At 52.0% G+C, this 19848-nt stretch overlaps 1 pseudogene; it reads right to left on the bottom strand.

The window, feature by feature from the left end:
- Window positions 1–5515: 5515 nt before the first annotated feature.
- The window catches only part of LOC146764179 (uncharacterized), a 31916-nt pseudogene continuing 17583 nt past the window's right edge, over window positions 5516–19848 (bottom strand).

The following is a 19848-nucleotide window of genomic DNA, read 5'->3' as shown; positions in this document are numbered from 1 at the left end:
TGTTGCAAGATATTTAGGATCATATGGTGTTAAATCATACATGCCAAAAATACTTTTTAACATCTGCTTGAAATATGGTGATGACAACCCATTGTCCCGAATGGCCTTAGCTAAATCTTTGAGTGCTCCACGGTCCAGGCGTTCCCATCTCGGGTTTTGGCCCTGAGCATCATAGTTCACCGGCATCATTATATTTCCCAAGCCCTGCAATAAACCTTTCTCTTTCTCCAACTCTGCTCGAATGTCCTGCCAGTCCACTTTTGCACTCTGCAAAGCTGTAAATTCAGTGGGTACTTGCCTGTAGAGTGGAGTCATCTGCTGTGGCTGCAGTTCTGGTGCAGCAGCACTCACCGATACCAACGGCGCCTGCAGCATCTGTGAAGATGAAGGCTGGAAGTCTCTGGAGAAAAGTGAAGCATCTGCTGTGGAGGAAAACACACGACTGCCTTGCATTATTTGGAAAATTTTTGGAAGATGAACCAACAGTTCTGGCTGTGACTCCAAGGCTGTGCTTAAATATCGTAAAAGAAATTCAACAACCCCCTTTGATATTAAAATTGACTCTCCCTGCCCCGAAAGTTTGGCAGACCTTGATTTTGGAATTGTCCAAGCTGGAACACCCTCTGAAGCGGTGATGCGTATCGTTTCCTCCCGTTGCTGCGCCTCAGCAGAAGTGTCCTGAGTCCCGCACTGTTCCGGTGTCAGTGGAGGTTCCTGCTGCCGTGCAGATGTGACCTTTTTCACCCTGGAGTTTTTCTTATAAGAAACTGGAAAAAAGTCCTGCAATGTCACAGTCCCACCACTGGGTGGCGCAGTGCCTTGACCGGACATGTTCTGTGCCGCCTGTTGCAATGTTGTGGTTCCGCCGCTAGATGGCGCTGCCGCCTGACCAGCTGAGGTGGGAACCGCACTCTGCTCTTCAATCTGCACTTCGATAAACATTTTAGCATCTCTTCTGTCAACTGATTTACATTTGCAAATCCCGCACTAATTCCTGATAAACCTTTGAGCATTTCTCCTAATAACTGATTCACGTTTGCAACCCCTGCAGTTGGTGAAACTGACTCTTGTTGTAACAACTGTTCTAATTTGGTCATGTCAGAAGCAGACGGGGTCTGACTGTGGGCTTGGGCTGCCTGTTGCCATGGGAACTGTGATGGAGCGGTGCCCTGAGGAATGTTTACCTCCTGGCCACGCCCCATCCCTGCCTGCGTCAACTCAGGGGAGTGAACGCTCCTGCTTCGACCCTGGCTATGCTTTGGCCTCGCTCCGCCCCGCACCGCCTCCGAATCAGAGCCACTGCCGTCCCCCACAAGGCTGACGCAACCACCCTCTTGTTTCCATTCCAGCCCTGATGTCTCCGTCTCACTTTGCCCGTCTCCTGGCTCCATGCCAGCACCCACAGCCCGCGCGCGCCAGCTCCGCCCCCTGTGTGCCTGTCCCGCGCATTCGAAATGTGAGAAATCCCCTCCACCCGTGGCTGTCGGGTTTTGCTCGACCTTCACACACGTGCCCGCCGCCTGAGCTGCAGTGAGGAACGCCTCCCGCTGTCCCTCTGCCGCTTTCTCAGCAGCCCGGGCTGCCGCGGTCAGGAAGCCAAGTTCCCGCACCCTTTGGGCGGCCACTTCTGCGGCCTCACGGATTCTCGACACCGAACGCGTCCCCGGGCGCTCCGAGCGTACCACCGCCACACTCGCACCCCCCGCTTTCGCCCCGATCCGTCCCGCCCCTCCCACTCTCCCCGGCCTCGCTTTCTGCGCGGGCTGTTTTGAACTCCCAGCCTGCGCAGATGTGGAGGCGCTTTCCTCTCCCTCCTCCCCCTGCTCTGCACTCACGTTCGCACCTTCCCCCACCGGAGCCGCCACCGCTGCCACCCCTGCCATGAGTTTGGACTTGGGCAATGTCTTCCTCCCACCGAGGGTCGCGGCTGTGCCTGGCTCGCCTGCCTCTGTCTGGGGAATTTCTGCATCGGAGGAGCTTAGGGACTCTTGGGAAACTGAGGAACAGTGAGAGCCCGGGGACACGGGACGCGATGGGGTATCATCTCCCTGATGTTCCACAGGAAGCAATCCTGCCTGTCCTGTGTCTGTGGTGAGAGGGGCTGTCCCAAGCTGCTGGCTGGACTGTCCCCCGCTCTGTTTGTCACCAGGAGCCGTAGCTGCCTGGCTTGAGCTGCCGCGTTGTGAGAGTGACTCTAAAACTGTTCTTGCTGAAGATAAAAGTTTTGCGGCAAGCTTATTATTTCTTATAGCCTGATAATATAATTGCTTATTAATTTCCTGCCAAAAATTTGGCTCAAATGATAAATCTGGATCTGAGTGTGGGAAGTTACACCTCACCCACAATAATAAATCTTTCATCTCCTTTTGAGCAATCTCCACCGGATGGGCAGAGATGATGCCCTGGAAGGCAGATACTATTTCTTTTTCCTCTTGGGAGAATTCCCCCCCCATGTTCTTAATTTTGACCGTTCTCACCAAAAGCTGTGTCGGCTCGAGGTCAGTCCGGAGATGGCACTGATCACCGTCCAGCAGGTCACAGGTGAGAGATCCCAGGTGCGCTTCTGGGTCATCTCCTCCCTGGAAAGTCCCCGAGACGAGTTGTTTCAGTGAAGGTCAGGTTCTTATCTCGAGCTGTCTGCTCCCTCTCTTCTTGGAATTTGCTGCGAGTGTGTGTGCTCTGCTCTTCTCTTTTTTTTCTTCTCCACTAATGCAGATTGGAGGTTGTTTGATGTTTCTTTTCGGTCTTCTTGCTGATGCCCGCAAAGGGACGCCAGATGTGAGAACCCCAGGTTTGGTTTGGGGTCTCGTGTGGTGGTAAAGCTTCTCCTCCAACCCGTGCGTCCAAAGAAATACTCTGCAGCCTCTTGTTGTTGGGTCTCAAGAGGATTTATTGCTAGTTATCTAACAGATTAGGTTCTTGGGCTGCAGCCCTTTGATCAGCGGCCTGGGTAGAGACGCACACACTCCTGACACCCTGACTGTCCAGTGTCTTCTTCTCTCTACCAGCCCAGGGCTGCTGCTATCTTTTATGAGATATATTATGTATTACATGTTTACAGTTATTCCCCGATACCTACTACATATATTACCAAGTGCTTTTCTACTCTAAACCAACCTGTGAGTGCCAACATCACCAAGAACATGGAGGCAAGGAAGAAGAAGGAGGAAGAATGGGATCAGCCCACTTTCGTCCATCTTAGAACTTCTGACCCCCATGTACAATAGAAAACCCCGCCCCTGTACATGTGCTAAAACCCCTCTGTACAATACTAACAAAAATTTCCCCTCTACTTTGTAACTACTTTTACTATTCTATCTAACCTTTTGTGACTGCTTGTTCCACCTTCAAATTTGGTAATTCATTCCATGGTTCAAACACAAAATCACAGCTGTTTCCAGCTGTCTGCCAGGGTCAAAAATGCTTCTGACCAAGGCCTGGAACCTCTAAAAATATCTGAGGGACATTTTGAGTTCCCACAACCTGGGAGCCTTTGGCAGTCCCTGCCCTCAGTGGGGCCGTGTGATGCTCCAGGTCACTTTGAGTTTTGATCCTGACTCCTTGAGCAGCTTCTTCAGCCTTCTCTCAGTGCCTGAGGGTCCTGGACTCCGTCCCAAAACCACAGTGGGGATCATCAAAATACAGAAAGCCCTCACGGGTGCTTTGTCTTTATTCAATTGTCTGCAAGCCTCCAGGGCTTGTGCAGCTGACTGGAGTCAGTCTGGAGTTCTGTTAAGGAGGAAGATTTCCACGTGCACCTCATGACCTTTTATTCTTCAATCAAATGAGTGGGGTTTTTTATTTCCCAGTTTGGAGAAGAGCGGATAGAAGCATTCCCCAGGTGATCCTGACACTGAACTTCTCCAGAGGAGGTCTGGGCATGTACCAGAATGAGCCCCCTGAGGGCTGACCCTGTTTGGACAAGCTGCTCCTCACCCCCAGCCTCACCATGTCTGACATCGCCCACCTGGCACTGACATCCCTGTGCCCTGCAGCAGAACCTTGTCCCTGAGCTCTGCAGTTCCATGTCCCAGCCCATTGCACCGTGTCCCACCTGCTCTCCTCAGGGCTCTGCCTGCACACAGGCCCAGGAGAAGTTTTCCTGTTGGGAAAGAAAGAATGGAAAAGCCTGAGCAGGTTTCCTGAACAACAAACCCCACTCAGGAGCCACCTGCTCAGTACAGGCTGCCTGGAGTGGTGTCACCTTTCTACAAGGGACAGTGTGACCAGAAATGATCTCTGAAAGCAAAATTCTCTGAGTCTCCCAGCTGAATTCTCTGTCCTGGCCCATTCCCTAGATCCATGTTGCAGATGGAAGCTGCTGGTGCCATCCTCACCTTTTACCTCTCTTTGGAATGCAAACAGATGTTCCCAGGTGCGTTAAACAGGATTTGCTCAATGTTTCTATAAATCTTTTGTGTTCCTCATGGAACGAAGGGGCCATTTTGGCACTGAGTGGGTGACGTGGAAGCAAGGAGTCAATTGTGACCCTGGGGTCCCATGGAACCAAAGGGCCATGGTGACACAGCATGGCCACGTGGATCCAGTGGTCCATTGTGACACTGTGGATCCAAGGAGACCATGGAGACACCCCCAGAACCTCATGGAACCAAGGAGTCCATGGTTACCCAGCAGGGCTGCATGGAGCCAATGGTCCATGGTGACACTGCCCATCCAAGGAGGCCATTTGGACACTGTGGAAGCTCATGGAGCGAGGTGGTCATTGTGACACTGAAGAACTTCATGACACCAAATATCCATGGGGACACAGCAGGGCATCATGGAACCCAGGAACTACTGTTGGCAGTGTGGAAACTCCTGGAACCAGGGGCTGTTGCGGCACTGCAGAACCAACACAGCTGCTGCACCTTGTCCCCTGCCCTGCAGAGCTCCTTGGGAGGCACGGCAGGAGCAGCACCCTGGGAACCTTGGGAATGCCCCTCTGGGATCCATGGCACACACTCCCAGGGGCATGGAATTACAGTTCCCCATCTCACCCTGGAGGTTGTGGTATTGGGTATTTTGTCATGGGTTATAGTTTTTTGAGGCGGAAACAAGACATTTTGATGTGGTATTGAGCTCTTTTGGGGTAAGATTGAGGTGTTTTCAGTGAGGCTGAGTCATTTTGAGGTGACAGATCAATCCATCTTGTCTTCAGGAGTGCAAAGATGTGGAGAACACAGCCTGAAATCCCCCAAGAACCCACAAATCCTTCAGAATATGTCCCCAGACTATAAATTTAATCTCAAATACCTGTTAAAGGGTTGGACTTTGGGAATATCTGAATAATTACTTTATTTTCAGTCCTATTTCAGGTGTTTTAATTGATAAAGACATATCTGAAGAACGTTAAGGCCAAACCAAAAAGATGACCAGTCAGGTGTCTTCCCAACATGGATCACAGCGAATGTGGGTCACCAGGCCTGTGCACAGCATGGGTCTTCCCATGGGGGATAAGGCTGGAGCAGTGTACAAAGCTCTTCATGCAGTTGGGGGACTCACCGGGCTTCCTTTACTAGTGCCTCCGTTGGTGTTTGGTCAAGTGAGAGCTCTGGGTGAAGGTCTTCCCACACCGGGGACATTCGTAGAGCCTCTCCCCATTGTGGATGCGCCGGTGCTTGACAAGGGAGGAGTTGTACTTGAAGCCCTTCCCGCAGTCGGGGCAGCGGAAGGGCCTCTCATCCATGTGAATCCGCTGATGGCAGAGGAGATTAGAGCTGGTCTTAAACTTTTTCTGACACTCAGGACACTCATAGGGCCTCTCCCCAGTGTGGATCATTTGGTGGATGATGAGGTTGGACCTCTGGCTGAAGCCCTTCCCACATTGCTCACACTTGTATGGCCTTTGCCCAGTGTGGATGATCTGGTGGCGGATCAAGTTGGATCTTGTGCTGTAGCTCATCCCACATTCCCCGCACTCATAGGGCCTCTCTCCCTGGTGTGGATGCACCGGTGGGTGACGAGGGTGGAGTTGCGCTTGAATCCCTTCCCACAGTCCGGGCAGCAGAAGGGCCTCTCATCCGTGTGAAGCCGCTGGTGCAGGAGGAGAGTGGAGCTGGTGTGAAACCCTTTCTGACACTTGGGACACTCATAGGGCCTCTCCCCAGTGTGGATGCGTTGGTGGGTGACAAGGGCAGAGCTGCACCTGAAGCCCTTCCCACACTCCCCACACTCGTAGGCCCATTCCCCAGTGTGGATCATCCGGTGGTGGATCAGGTTGTTGCTCCTCCTGAAGCTCTTCCCACACTCCAAGCACTTGTAGGGCTTCTCCCCATCATGATGCTGCTCAGGCACCACCAGCTCCGAGCTCTGGCTGAATCTCTGCCCACCTTCCCGGCACAGAGTGGGACTTTCCTCCTCAGAACACCCTGGGCTGGCATTGCAGCCCCTCCTCCTGTGGCATCTCTGGGGCTTTTCCTCACTGTTGTATTCCTGCACCATGGAGCTGCTCAAAATGGCCTCTTCCAAGAGGTTCTGCTGCGGAGATTGATCCTCCCTGGTCTTTATCTTCTTCTCCTTGTCTGGGGGAGGAAGGACAAGGAGTAGATGGGATTTGCCTCCGTGCCAGATGGAATGGCAAGGAGATCCCCCACAGTGCGTCCCCAGCAGGAGGGCAACGGCAGTGGGGCTGTCCTGCAGCTGGGAGCCAGACTGGGCTGGGAGATGGAGCAGGAGAGAGGGGGAAAGGGGCACTGACTTCCTCCTCACCTGCCTCGGTGTCCCAGGGCATCTTCCTTTTCCTTGCAACCTTCTCCTCCATCTGGCGAATGTTTGGGTATGGGAAATCCTGTTTTGGGAGGTAAAAAAGGGATGAGCACAGTGAGTTTGTTACTGGTTGGAAGGCAAACCAGGGGGACAGTCTAAGCCAGAAGGACAATTGAATAAGATAATTAAGATCAAGGCAATGATGCAGAAACACTGGTTTAAACTCACAGAGTCAGGATATAACCTGACACCCCGCTGGTCAGGGTGGTGGTAGCAGTCTGATGAAATGGTGGCTGCAGTCCAGCTGGAGTGATGAACGTGATTCTGTCAAAGTGGCGATCCTGTAGAAGGGTCTGGTCTTCCTCTGAAGGTCCAGTGGTGCTTATGGAGCTCTTGTCCTCTGGGAATCCAGTAGGCAAGGTGATCGTGGTGTGGCAAGGGTGAGATTATATCCAGGCAGGAATGCTTGGTTCCTCCCCCTGGGCGGAGCATCCCACAATGGGATGATGTAATTTTATCAGTCCTGCAGTGACACTCAATGGCCCATTAAGAGAAGATGGCCCCTGGAGGGTGTTATCAGGGTTGAGCCATGGAAGAGATAAAGAACACTGCCCCACCTGTTGATAACAGTTTATGGAGATGGGGACTGAAAACACTTTTGGTTACATCTGACACTGTAACCTGAAACAGTGAGGCAATCCCTGCTCGGGGTGGGAGGTGAACACCACCCCCCTTACCCAAACCGGCTCAGGTGTAAAACCCCCACCCTGGGAAGGCCACACACACAGGGGACAATGTCACACTTGCCCTGACCCAGGGGAGATTTCTGTCCCTGTCACTCCCTTGCTCTCTCCTCTTTTTCTTTCCATCTCTCTCTACCTCACATTTACTGTTCAATAAAATCCACTTTGGATTTAGTCTCGTTAGCACCTTAATTGGGGCAGAGTCATCTCTCTAACAATTTTATTATCCAGATTGCAACATTATTTTGCACAGTGATTTCAGGGCACTGTTGTCTGACCCCAAGTGCCATTGACAACAGCATGGTTCTCTCCTCTGAGGAGTTTGTGGCTCTTTCTGCAGGAACTCTTGGAAACCTGGATGCAGCTTCCTTTGAGTGACTTTTGGGAGAACTTATGAGGAAAATGGCTCTTGTGGGTGGCCAGTGTAAAGAAAATATTTTGTTTTCCTTCTTTGAAAAGTCTGTTAAAATCACTGGAGGAAAGGGACCAAATGATACCAGCAAGACTGACAAGGATCATTCACCCCAAAGCGAGGAACACAAGGCTATCAAAAGTCCTACAAGAAGCCCAGCTCAAGTAGCTAAATTCCCAAATAACTCCTGAATTCATGGGCTTTGGGGGGAGAAGCATTATTTTCTTGCTCCCTGTCACCTTTGTGATAGCTACACAGACCTTTCCCTTCCTTTTAATAATCTGTATTGGGCCAAATTTCCATGGTTTTTTTTTTTTTTGGAACCTGCCAGCATCTGACTTGGAGCTGTGTTGGAACTGATGAAATTTGGAATTGCCACAGAATTGTTTCTGTTGTTGGTCTATTAATGTTTGGGATTTGTTTGCGTTTTCATCACAAGTGACTTGTGGGAAGAGCAAATCTTCCTCAAGGCATTTTATGGAGGGTTAACTTTGATTTCTGTTGAGTTTGTTTTGTCCGGTGCCCAGAGGTTGCTCAAGGGGTCTTGGGTTTTGGTTTGGCCCTAATTTTCTTCTGATTTGTCTTTATCACTTAAAAACACCTGAAAAATGACTAAAAAGAGTATTGACCAGAGATGTCAAAAGTCCCACCATTTAAGAGGTATTTGAGGTGGAATTTACTGTTTGGGAACATATTCTGGAGGATCTGTTGGTTCTTGGGGGCTATCTGGTAGTATTCTCCATAATTTTGCGCTCTAAAAGTCAAGGTGGATTTGTCTGTCACCCCAAAATGACTCAATCACACCTCAAAATGTCTGGTTCCCACCTCAGTCCAGTGCCAAAATTACTTGATTCCTCAGACTCCAGGGTGAGATGGGGTTGGAAGGAGAAGTGAGATCCAAATTTGAGGTTGTGCGGTAAGGATTGTGTGAGGCTGGGTGGGTGTGATTCATTCTGATAGTAAATAAAACTATCAGAATTATTGATTTCTGTCCCATTCATTTTCTGTCAGTTCTTGTTTGTTTTTCAGAGTGCCGCCTTCTCAGCTGATTTTGTTTGTGTCCTCCTGTCCCAGACTGAAAAGCAAGATGTGTTCTTTTTGCCATCTGTATGGCAGTTGTCCTGTGTTAAGTGGGCAGTTTTTCCTTATCTCTTCCACGATCCATCCTCCCTCAGGGGAGACATCTGCTGATAATGGGCTATTGAATGTCACTGCATGACTGATAAGAACTGTAACACCCCATTGTGAGATGCTCCGCCCAGAGGGAGGAGCCAAGCATTCCTACTTGCATCTAGTCTTGAGATTCTGGCCCACCAACACAGCTTTTTCTGGGCTGGATTTTCCCATAGGAACAGCTGCTCCTTCCTCTTCAGAAGAAGATTCCCATTCCTACAGGATCACTTCTCCAACAGAACCACACCTGACACTGCAGGAGGACTGCAGCCCCAATTCCAATTAGACTGTGGCCAACATCCTGTCCAGCAGGGTGTCAGGTTGTATTCTGACTCTGTCAGTGTTGTTTTGGTTCACTGCATTGTTCATATTTTAATTTTCTTCCCTATTAAAAAAAAAATTGTGATTCCTGCTCCCATATTTTTATCTGAGAGCCCCCCTTAATTTAAAATTAATACCAATTCTGAAAGAAAGGGTCTACATTTTTACATTTCAGGGGAGGCTCTTGCCATCCTTAGCAGACACCTCTCCTTCCAAACCAAAACACTCCTTTCTCTCCTGCCTTCCTTTGCCTGCTCTGTTTCTCTCTCATTGCCTCCCTTGACCCAGGGCAGCTCTCACCACAGTCCCTGCCCTGATTTAATTCCCAATCCATGAGCTATAGCAACCACAGGTGAAAATGTGAAGGCTGGCAGTGAAATCTCACTGTAAGATCTTGCTGCACTTGGCTTTTGGCTCTTTCATAAGAGCTTTGCCTTCAAGGGCAGGAACATCTTTTCCTGGCTGGGAACTGGAATTCCAGGCCCTGGGAGTGTGTGCCAGGGATCCCAGAGGGGCATTCCCAGGCTCCGAGAGTGCTGCTCCTGCCGTGCCTCCCAAGGAGCTCTGCAGGGCAGGGGACAAGGTGCAGCAGCTGTGTTGGTTCTGCAGTGCCGCAACAGCGCCTGGTTCCATGAGTTTCAGTACTGCCAATAGTGCTTCCTGGGTTCCATGATGCCCTGCTGTGTCCCCATGGATATTTGGTGTCATGAAGTTCTTCAGTGTCACAATGGCCACCTCGCTCCATGAGCTTCTGCAGTGTACAAATGGCCTCCTTGGATGGGCAGTGTCACCATGGACCATTGGCTCCATGCAGCCCTGCTGGGTCACCATAGACCCCTTGGTTCCATGAGGTTCTGGGGGTGTCTCCATGGTCTCCTTGGATTCACAGTGTCACAATGGACCACTGGATCCACGTGGCCCTGCTGTGTCACCATGGCCCCTTGGTTCCATGGGACCCCAGGGTCACAATTGACTCCTTGCTTCCACGTCACCCCCTCAGTGCCAAAATGTCCCCTTCATTCCATGGGGAACACAAAAGATTTATAAAAACATTGAGCAAATCCCGCTTAAAACACTTGGGAACATCTGTTTGCATCCCAAAGACAAGTTAAAGGTGAGGCTGGCACCAGCAGCTTCCATCTGCAACATGGATCCAGCTGGGAGACTCAGAGAATTTTGCTTTCAGAGATCATTTCTGGTCACACTGTCCCTTGTAGAAAGGTGACACCACTCCAGGCAGCCTGTACTGAGCAGGTGGCTCCTGAGTGGGGTTTGTTGTGTAGGAAATCTGCTCAGGCTTTTCCATTCTTTCTTTCCCAACAGGAAAACTTCTCCTGGGCCTGTGTGCAGGCAGAGCCCTGAGGAGAGCAGGTGGGACACGGTGCAATGGGCTGGGACATGGAGCTGCAGAGCTCAGGGACAAGGTTCTGCTGCAGGGCACAGGGATGTCAGTGCCAGGTGGGCAATGTCAGACATGGTGAGGCTGGGGGTGAGGAGCAGCTTGTCCAAACAGGGTGAGCCCTCAGGGGGTTCATTCTTCTACATGCCCAGACCTCCTAAGGAGACAGTGAGCATCAAGATCACCTGGGGAATGCTTCTATCAGCTCTTCTCTGAACTGGAAACTAAGAATACTCACTTGATTAAAGAAAAAATGTCATGAGGTGCACTTGGAAATCCTCCTCCTTACAAGAACTCCAAACTGACTCAAATCAGCTGCACAAGCCCTGGAGATTTGCAGACCATTGAATGAAGACAAAGTGCCCCTGAGGCCTTTCCGTATTTTTGATTATCCCCAACATGGATTTGGGACTCAGTCCAGGACCCTCAGGCACTGAGAGAAGGCTGAAGGAGCTGCTCAAGGAGTCAGAAGCAAAATTCCAAGTCCCTTGGAGCATCACTCGGCCCCACTGAGGGCAGGGACTGCCAAAGGCTCCCAGGGACTGGTGAGAGCAGATCCTTGAGGCCAGGATTGCAGGGATCCAAAGGCTCAGAGCAGGGAACTGCAATGCTGAGCAAGGCCTGGGCTGGCTGGGGGAAGCAGAAAGGCCAAGCCCTGAGCCCAGCCTGGCACAGCAGGGCCTGTCCCTCACGAGTGGCTCGGGGCTGTTTGTGGGGCAGGGGGATGTGAGGGGCAGCAAGGACAAATGCCACAAACCTTTGTGACCCTGCAGATCCTCATGGAACCAAGGGGCCGGTGTGACACTGTGGGAAGTTGTGGAACCAAGGGGATCATTGTGGCACTGTTGGGCCCATGGAACCAAGGGGCCATGGTGACACCGTGGGGCTTCATGGACCCAGAGACCATTACGACTCTGTGGGGCCTGATGGAACCATGGAGACCATTCCGACCCTTCAGGGCCTGGTGTCACCAAGGGGGCATTGTGACACCTCAAGGCCTCCTGGAAGCTAGGGACCATTTGGACACTGTGGGGCCCCATGGAATAGAAAAACATGGAACAGGTCTGGCTGGCTTGGACTGCCAGGGGCCACCTGACAAGTCTGGCTGATGTTGGAATGCCAAGGGCTGCTTCTCATCAGCTCCTGGAGCAATGGGGCTCTGTGCTTTCCTTGCTATGGAAAAGAACTGTCCATCTTTTCAGATGCTCATTCCCAAAATTGATATTCTACCTAAAAAATTCCTATATGCAAGGATATCTCTCAGAAAAAAATCTGGCAGCTCTGGTTGGCCTCTGGTTGTCACCTCTCATCCCCCCAGAAAACATTGGCATAATGTTCTTTCATTCCTGTGGTAAAGAACCGGCCTTCATGTCCGGGGACCATGGCCAAAATTAGAATTTGGCATCCCAAATTCCATATATCCAAGGATTGCTCCCAGACAAAATTAGCAAGGACAGACAGGTCAGGTCTGGCCTGGCTACTGAGATCCTGGCCCTGCCCCAGCGCGGCCCAGCCTGACACAGCCCCAGTGCAGCCGCTGCAGAAACCTCCATGGCAAAACAGCTCCGGCCGCCAGCACCGAGCCCGGCCGGGCTCACGGAACCATCTGCAGCCCCGGGAGATACTGACTCTGCCAGTGCTGCCATCCTCCCTCCCGTGAGAGAAAAGGACACAGGGCAGGCACACAGAGGAGCAACATGAACACACCGAGGTCAGGGAAGGGGAAGTTGAGTCCCTGATGGGAGGGATGAGGAGATGCCTTGATCTTGGGGCTGGAATCCTCTGGAAAAGCTGTGGAGAAGAATGTCATTGATACATCAGACTCTCTTTTTCCCTATAATGCATTGAAAATATGGGGAAATTATTTATTCAGCAAAGGCCTCCATGCTAAAGTAAGGAAATGTTGCAGTAACTGTGATCCCAAAAGCAGTTTGAAAAGGAGTGATGAGACCCTGTGCCTTCAGGGAGAGAAGAAGATCTCTGTTCCCAGAGATGAAGATGATTTCAGAAATAGATGAAGAGAACCTTTGCTCTTAAACAGCTCATCTTGAAACTAATACCCCATGAGTTTATAAGGCCTATAAACACAGCTGTGGGAAAAGCTGTGAAAAAATGTGAGGCACCTGACAATTACAGATTTTTCTGGGCAGCTGCTCTTTGTGGAAGTGAAAAGCCATGAGATAACTGTTTTCTTGTGGAGAAGTCTCTATAACTCTAACAAGAAGCACTTCTCTCCCTAAGTGAACTGAAGAAAGACTATTCTAGTGGTGGAAATCTGACTAAAATTTTAGGTTTTGTCTCTACATTTTCAGATTGTATGGAGAGAGGAAGTGTTCTGAAAGTTTTGTTCAGATTCTTATTACTCTTTCATTTAGTTATTGTTAATACAATTTTATTTATACCCTTTTAAAGTTTTGAGCCTACTTTGCCTTTCTCCTAATCCTATCTCACAGCAGGAAATGAGTAAGTATATTCTAGTGAGTGCACTGGTAATTAGCTAATACTGAACCCACCACACTAATTGATGCATTGGCCAGGAAATCTCAAATCGGTGAACCAAAACAACTACAGAAACTTCATGATGAACTGCCCCAGACCAGAGGGAAATCAAGGCAGAGCTGTTGTTTGTCAGGACTTTTTTTGATCCTAATAAGCGCTGTGGTTCATTTGGAGCTGAGCCCTGGAACCTGAGGTCCTGAGAGGAGATTGCACAAACCTGTCCAGGAGTCAAAGGCAGAAGAAAATCCCAAAGTTTCTCTAGGCATTGATGGGTCCTACTGAGTCCATCCCCAATACAGGCTACACATAGATTCCTTGGAGGAGAGAACTGGAGGCCAGGATGGCACAAAAACCTCTGAGAGACTCAAAATGGCACAAAAACCTCTTAGTATGGAAACACAAATCCAAAGTAAATTACAAAAGCTGAGTTGCTCAAAGTATTAATGAGCCCCACTGAGTGTCAATGCAAAGCACTCAAGGGACTAATTAAAATAGATAATTTGAGGTTCTGACTGCAGTATCTCATAAAGTCTGTATCAAAAGGGAAACACCAAGTTCCTTAAAAGAACTGAAGTACCTTGAAGCATCATTGCACCCCACTGAGTGTTGTTCCTGACAAAGCCTCTCCAGGGACTAATTACAACAGATAATTGGAGGCCATGATTGCACAAAGCTCTCAGAGATTCCAAGGCAAAAGCAAAAGCCAAAGTCCTTTGAAAAACCTGCAGTCCCTGGGAGCATGAAGGAGCCCCCAGGGCCATTCCTGACCGAGGCTCCCCAGGGACTCCTTCCAGCAGATCCTTGACCCCACTGGGATGTGGGCATGGGGGGATGCTGAGGGCAGGACCAGGGGCTGACAGTGCCCAGCCTGGCTGGGGCTGTGCCAGGAGGCCCCAGAGCCTCAGGACAAGGTGTCTCCTCACAGCCCTTGGTGGCACAGACCCTGCTGTGCCCCAGGGCACCAAGACTTGGCTTCTCTTTGTCCCCACCTGCCATCAGTGCCTCCAGTTCTCTGCTCTGCCTGGGGCCTGGGGACACTTTCTCAGTCGTGTCCCTCAGTGGGACCCATTAAAAGTCCAAGAAACTTTGGAGTTGGATTCTGACTTGGAGTTCTGGAGAGGTTTCTGCAGCTCCCTTCTCAGGGCCTGATGTTCAGGGCCTGAGCACAAAGCCCCAGAGGGTCATTAAAGTCCTTGTGCTGTGTCTGTGCTGCTGAGCTGGGCCGGGCTCCTGGCACAGAGGGTGAGCCTGGTAACCAAGCAGAGCTTCAAAAGCACATTTCTCTTGCTGAGCAGCTCTTCTCCCAGCCCAGCAGGGCTGGGGCACTGCCTGCAGCCAGCGCGGGCACAGCACAGAGGCACAGAGAGCTTCAATCAGTCAGGGCTGGGAAGGGGCTGAGAAGTGCCTGGGGCAGAATCACTGCCAGCCCTTGGCACAGGAACCTCTGGCTGCAGGACAATGCAGCTGCAGCTCCTGGAGTGATCTCCTAAAGCTGGAACATCCCAATGCCCACAGACCCTGTGAGTACAACTCTGAGTGTTTCTGGTGCAGGGGAGGTGAAATGCTCATGAAGCTCTGACGTGTTGAGAGGGTTCCAATCAGTCATAGAATATTCCCAAGTCAAGGATTTTGATAAAAATGTGGAAATTTTCTAAAAATTTGTATTCCGTTTCCTATTATTGCAGAGTAGCAGGCATGGGGGATAAATATTAATGGTGTTTTGAATTTTGAAAAGCACCTGACGTATCTGAACTGTTACTTTTAGTTATCAATAGGGTCACAGGAGATCCCTAATGTGCTTTCAGCCACTCTGTCCATGGACAGCAGCAGCATCACCTTTGCTGGAGTCATCAGGCTCAGTCTGAGCTGTCCTTTCTCCAAGCTGCAAACAGAGCCTGCCCCCAGCCAGTGCCCTGCAAACTGGCAGGGTTCTGTCAGGCCATGGAGAGTGCACAGACATTTGGGATGCAGGAATTCTGGCAGGGAGAGATCAGGCACAGGGAAACACCTGCAGGAGGAAAATCTCCAGGAAGCAGAGAGAAGATCAGGGAAGGAGAGAAAACAAAACCCAGAAATGCTGAGGCAGGGAGAGTTTAGAGATGTCCAGAGGATCCCCTCCAGTGCAGCCCCTCCCTCTGCACAAGCCCCCTCCCTCCTGTGCCCCAGCCAAGCCTCTGCCCTCAGGGCCGGGGCTCCAAGACGTGCAGCCCCTCCTGTGCAGGCAGAGCTGCAGCAGAGTCGTGGGGCAGCTCTGCAGCCCCGGGCCCAGTTCCCTCTGCAGAGCACAGGGCTGGGAGCAGCTGCCCGGCACTGGGGGCTCTGGCAGGGGCACAGCTGGCTCAGGGTGACACAGCTGTCCCCAGTGCCCGGCTCTGGGCAATGCTGGCAGTGCAGACAGGGAAGGAGCTGCACCTCCCTTCATCCAGTGCCATCAGAGGGACACTTGGAAGTGTCCCTGAAATTTCAGTCCAAGCTGGGAGCTTCAATGCAGGATGCAAACCTGTCCTCGAGCATCTTTGAGGCATAAGGTTGATAGGGAAAGGCAGAGGTGTTGTGACACTGAAAATGCTGCTGGGTTGGTGAAATGAGCAACGTGAGTCCTTGGCTCCAAATGGTGGATCTGGACTTTGGTGGATCCATCTGCCCTCAGCCGTACCTGGTGACATTTTAGGGGAAGTGTGGGAAGGTTATCATCCTCTAACTGAGAGCGGTTAAAGCCTAGAGAAATTTGAACGCGTCAGAAGGACAGACCATCTCCCCTCAGTCTCCACTTATCACTTTGCCTCACAGAAATTGCTTTGTTCTCCCTGGAGGAAGGAGAAATGCTACAGTTTTCTGATACCCAAGAACACAAGAAGAGACATGGTGGGAGCTTAAAAAGTAATCTGCAGAACTCTTGAACGCAAAAATATGTCCGTGTGTGTCACAGAAAAAAGAGGTGTATGTGAAATGTCTTTGATTTTACTTAGAGATATCTCCTTTAACACTTCACTGTCCTTTCTCCCTGAACAGGTGCCCATGTGCAGCCACAGCAAATGTCCAACAGCAGCTCCATCAGCCACTTCCTCCTGCTGGCACTGGCAGACACGCGGCAGCTGCAGCTCCTGCACTTCTGCCTCTTCCTGGGCATCTCCCTGGCTGCCCTCCTGGGCAACGGCCTCATCATCAGCGCCGTAGCCTGCGGCCACCACCTGCACACGCCCATGTTCTTCTTCCTGCTCAACCTGGCCCTCAGCGACCTGGGCTCCATCTGCACCACTGTCCCCAAAGCCCTGCACAATTCCCTCTGGGACACCAGAACCATCTCCTACACAGGATGTGCTGCACAGCTCTTTTTCTTTATGTTCTCCGTCTCAGCAGAGTATTTCCTCCTGACCATCATGTGCTATGACCGCTACGTGTCCATCTGCAAACCCCTGCACTACGGGACCCTCCTGGGCAGCAGAGCTTGTGCCCACATGGCAGCAGCTGCCTGGGCCAGTGCCTTTCTCAATGGTCTGCTGCACATGACAAATACATTTTCCCTGCCCCTGTGCCATGGCAATGCCCTTGGCCAGTTCTTCTGTGAAATCCCAGAAATTCTCAAGCTCTCCTGCTCACAGTCAAATCTCAGGGAACTTGGGTTTCTTGCTGTTAGTGCCTGTTTGGCACTTGGTTGTTTTGTGTTCATTGTTTTCTCCTATGTGCAGATCTTCAGGGCTGTGCTGAGGATCCCCTCTGAGCAGGGACGGCACAAAGCCTTTTCCACCTGCCTCCCTCACCTGGCCGTGGTCTCCCTATTTGCCGGTACTATTATATTTGCTCACCTGAAGCCCCCCTCCATCTCCTCCCCATCCCTGCATCTGGCCCTGTCAGTTCTGTACTCGGTGGTGCCGCCAACCCTGAACCCCCTCATCTACAGCCTGAGGAACCAGGAGCTCAAGGCTGCAGTGAGGAGGCTGATGACTGGATGCTTTCAGAAACATTAAACAGCTGGCCAATTTCTGCAAATCACTTGTAATAAAAGTATTTTTTTTTTACTTCTAGTTGGTTTATTTTTGTGTTTTTTTCTCTTTGTTTAAATTTTTTCACATTGTCCAGAAAGAAAGGCCATTATTTGTGCCATTTCTCATTTTGTTTCTCCCCACCTTCCTTGTGGCCACAGACTGTCAATGCGGGTCTGTGCTCATGGTGGCTTTCAAGGAACTTAAGGATCTCCTAGCAGAGTTTTCTTCAGAGATGCCCTTTTGTTGCCTTCTCTGGAGCTGCAGCAGCAATGTCTGTGTGCAGAGCTGGGGCAGATCAGGGCTGGCACAGCAGCTGTGCCCAGCAGCAGCAGCACTTGGTGCTGCCAGTGCTGCTCCCGTGGCCCTGCCCCGCTGCCCTGGTGGCCCTGGTGTTGCTGCAGGGCCTGAGTGCTCTCGGGGCCGGGCACAGTCCTGGGGGTGGCAGTGCCGGGGCTGCAGCAGGGACAGGCCATGGGCACTGCTGGGGCAGCGCTGACGCCTCAGGCCAGGGCCTGGGGGCTCCAGGCTCCTTGCCCAGGCTCTCTCAAGAACACGGCCAGGCCAATGCTCAGCACAGAAAACCCCCGTGAGCAGCCCCAGGCTGGCCGTGGGCAGGCTGGGGGCAAACAGCATGGCTGGTGCTCTGCAAGGGCCCTGGGGGAGACGGGAAGGAGCAGCAGAGCAGGGGCTGATCCATTCCCAGTGCTGCACAGCCCAGGGCAGCGTCCCAGAGCGTCCTCATGGAACTGCCAACAACATCCCCCCTCTGCAGCCCTGGCCTCTCCCCCAGCTCACAGAGGTGCCGCATCCTTGCAGGCACAGACACAGCAGATCTGGCTCAGCAGCCCCTGTTTGCATTGCACACAGCAGGCGGGAGCACCCCCATGCTGGTGCTGTGGGGACATGAACCTGAGGCAGCACAAATGCCATCAGCCCCTGGGGCCAGGAAGGGCTGGGGGACACCAGGGAAACCACTCAGCTTTGTCCTGGCCTCTGCAGTCAGCCAGAAAGTTTGTTCCCATCAGCTGGGAGTTTCCTGTCCCACTGCAGATGCTACTGGTCAGAGCTAGGGCTGCCTGGCAGCCACCCCCAAACTGCCCTGAGCATTTCCTTAGCTTCACCTTTGCTTTCTTTCTTCTTCCTGATACAATTTCTTCCTGTTGTCCACCCCTGTTCCCTCCCCTGCCCACAGCCCATCCCTGTTTGCCCTTTCCTCTCTGGCCCCACTCCCCATTGCAGTTCCTGACTTGGCACCATGGGAACGTCCCTTGGGGAGCAGGATCATCCCACAAATGCTGCAGGAATTGTCTGCAGGCTCCTGCAGTGCCTGGTGCTGCTCCCTTGCCAGAGGCACCCCAGGCCAGGGGGGCACATCTGGGCTGCTGTGTCTGGCTGTGGGGCTCCCTGTTCTGGGCAGTGAGGAGGAGCTGCAGAGGCTCTGCAGGACTGACAGGATGGGCTTTGGGGCTGTGAGGAGAAGCTGAGGGACCTGGGCTGCTGGAGCTTCTGAAGAGGAGGCCCAGGGCTCCTCCTGTGACTGCTCCAAGGGTGGATTCAGAGAATCCCAGAATCAGCAAGGTTGGAAAATACCTTGGAAATCATCAAGTCCAACCTGTGCCCTGACACCACCTTGTGTCCCCTGAGCCTCCTCTTCTCCAGGATAAACAGCCCCAGACCCCTCAGCCGCTCCTCACAGGACTTGTGCTCCAGACTCCTCACCAGCCTTGTTGCCCTTCTCTGGACATGCTCCAGCCCCTCCATGCCCTTCCTAAACTGGGGGCCCAGAACTGGACACAGCCCTCGAGGTGCTGCCCAACCAGTGCTGAGCACAGGGGAAGAATCACTTCCCTGCTCCTGCTGGCCACACCATTCCTGATCCAGGCCAGGAGCCATTGCCCTTCTTGGCCACCTGGGCACACTGCTGGCTCATGTCCAGCCTGCTGTCCATCAGTCCCTGCAGGTCCTTTTCTGCCTGTCTGCTGTCCAGCCCCTCTGTCCCCCGCCTGTAGCGCTGCAGGGGTTGTTGTGGCCAAAGTGCAGGACCCGGCACTTGGACTTGTTAAACCTCACCTTGTTGGATTTGGGCCCTGGATCCAGCCTGTCCAGGGCCCTGTGCAGAGCCCTCCTACCCTCCAGCAGATCAACACTCCCAGACAACTTGGTGTCTCCAGGGTTCCATGAGGACCCAGAGTGCTCCAATGGTCTCCATGATTCCATGAGGCCTCCCAGTGTCACAATGTCCCTTTGGTTCCATGAGACCCCTTGGTGTCACAAAGTCCCTTAGATCCTTAGGCCCTGCAGTGTCAAAATGTCACCATGGTCCCCCAAGGCCCTGCAGTGTCACAGGGGATCCTTGGTTCCATGAGGTCTGGCAAGGCAGCAATGCTCTCCTTGGTGCCACAGTGTCACAATGGCCTCTTGGTCCCAAGGTCCACCACGGTGTCCAACATGTTTCCTACATTCCATGAGTCCCTGAGGAGCAGCACTGGCTCGTTGGTTCCATGGGGCCCTGCAGTGTCACCATGGCCCCATCATGATATGAGGTCCTGCTCTGTCACAAAGCTCTGCATGGTTCCACAAGGCCCTGCAGGGTCACAATGGCCTCTGTGA

The sequence above is a fragment of the Lonchura striata genome, chromosome 36 (assembly GCF_050655825.1).
Source record: "Lonchura striata isolate lonStrDom1 chromosome 36, ASM5065582v1, whole genome shotgun sequence".
Taxonomy (NCBI): Eukaryota; Metazoa; Chordata; class Aves; order Passeriformes; family Estrildidae; genus Lonchura; species Lonchura striata.
This window is presented reverse-complemented; position numbering and strand designations above follow the sequence as displayed.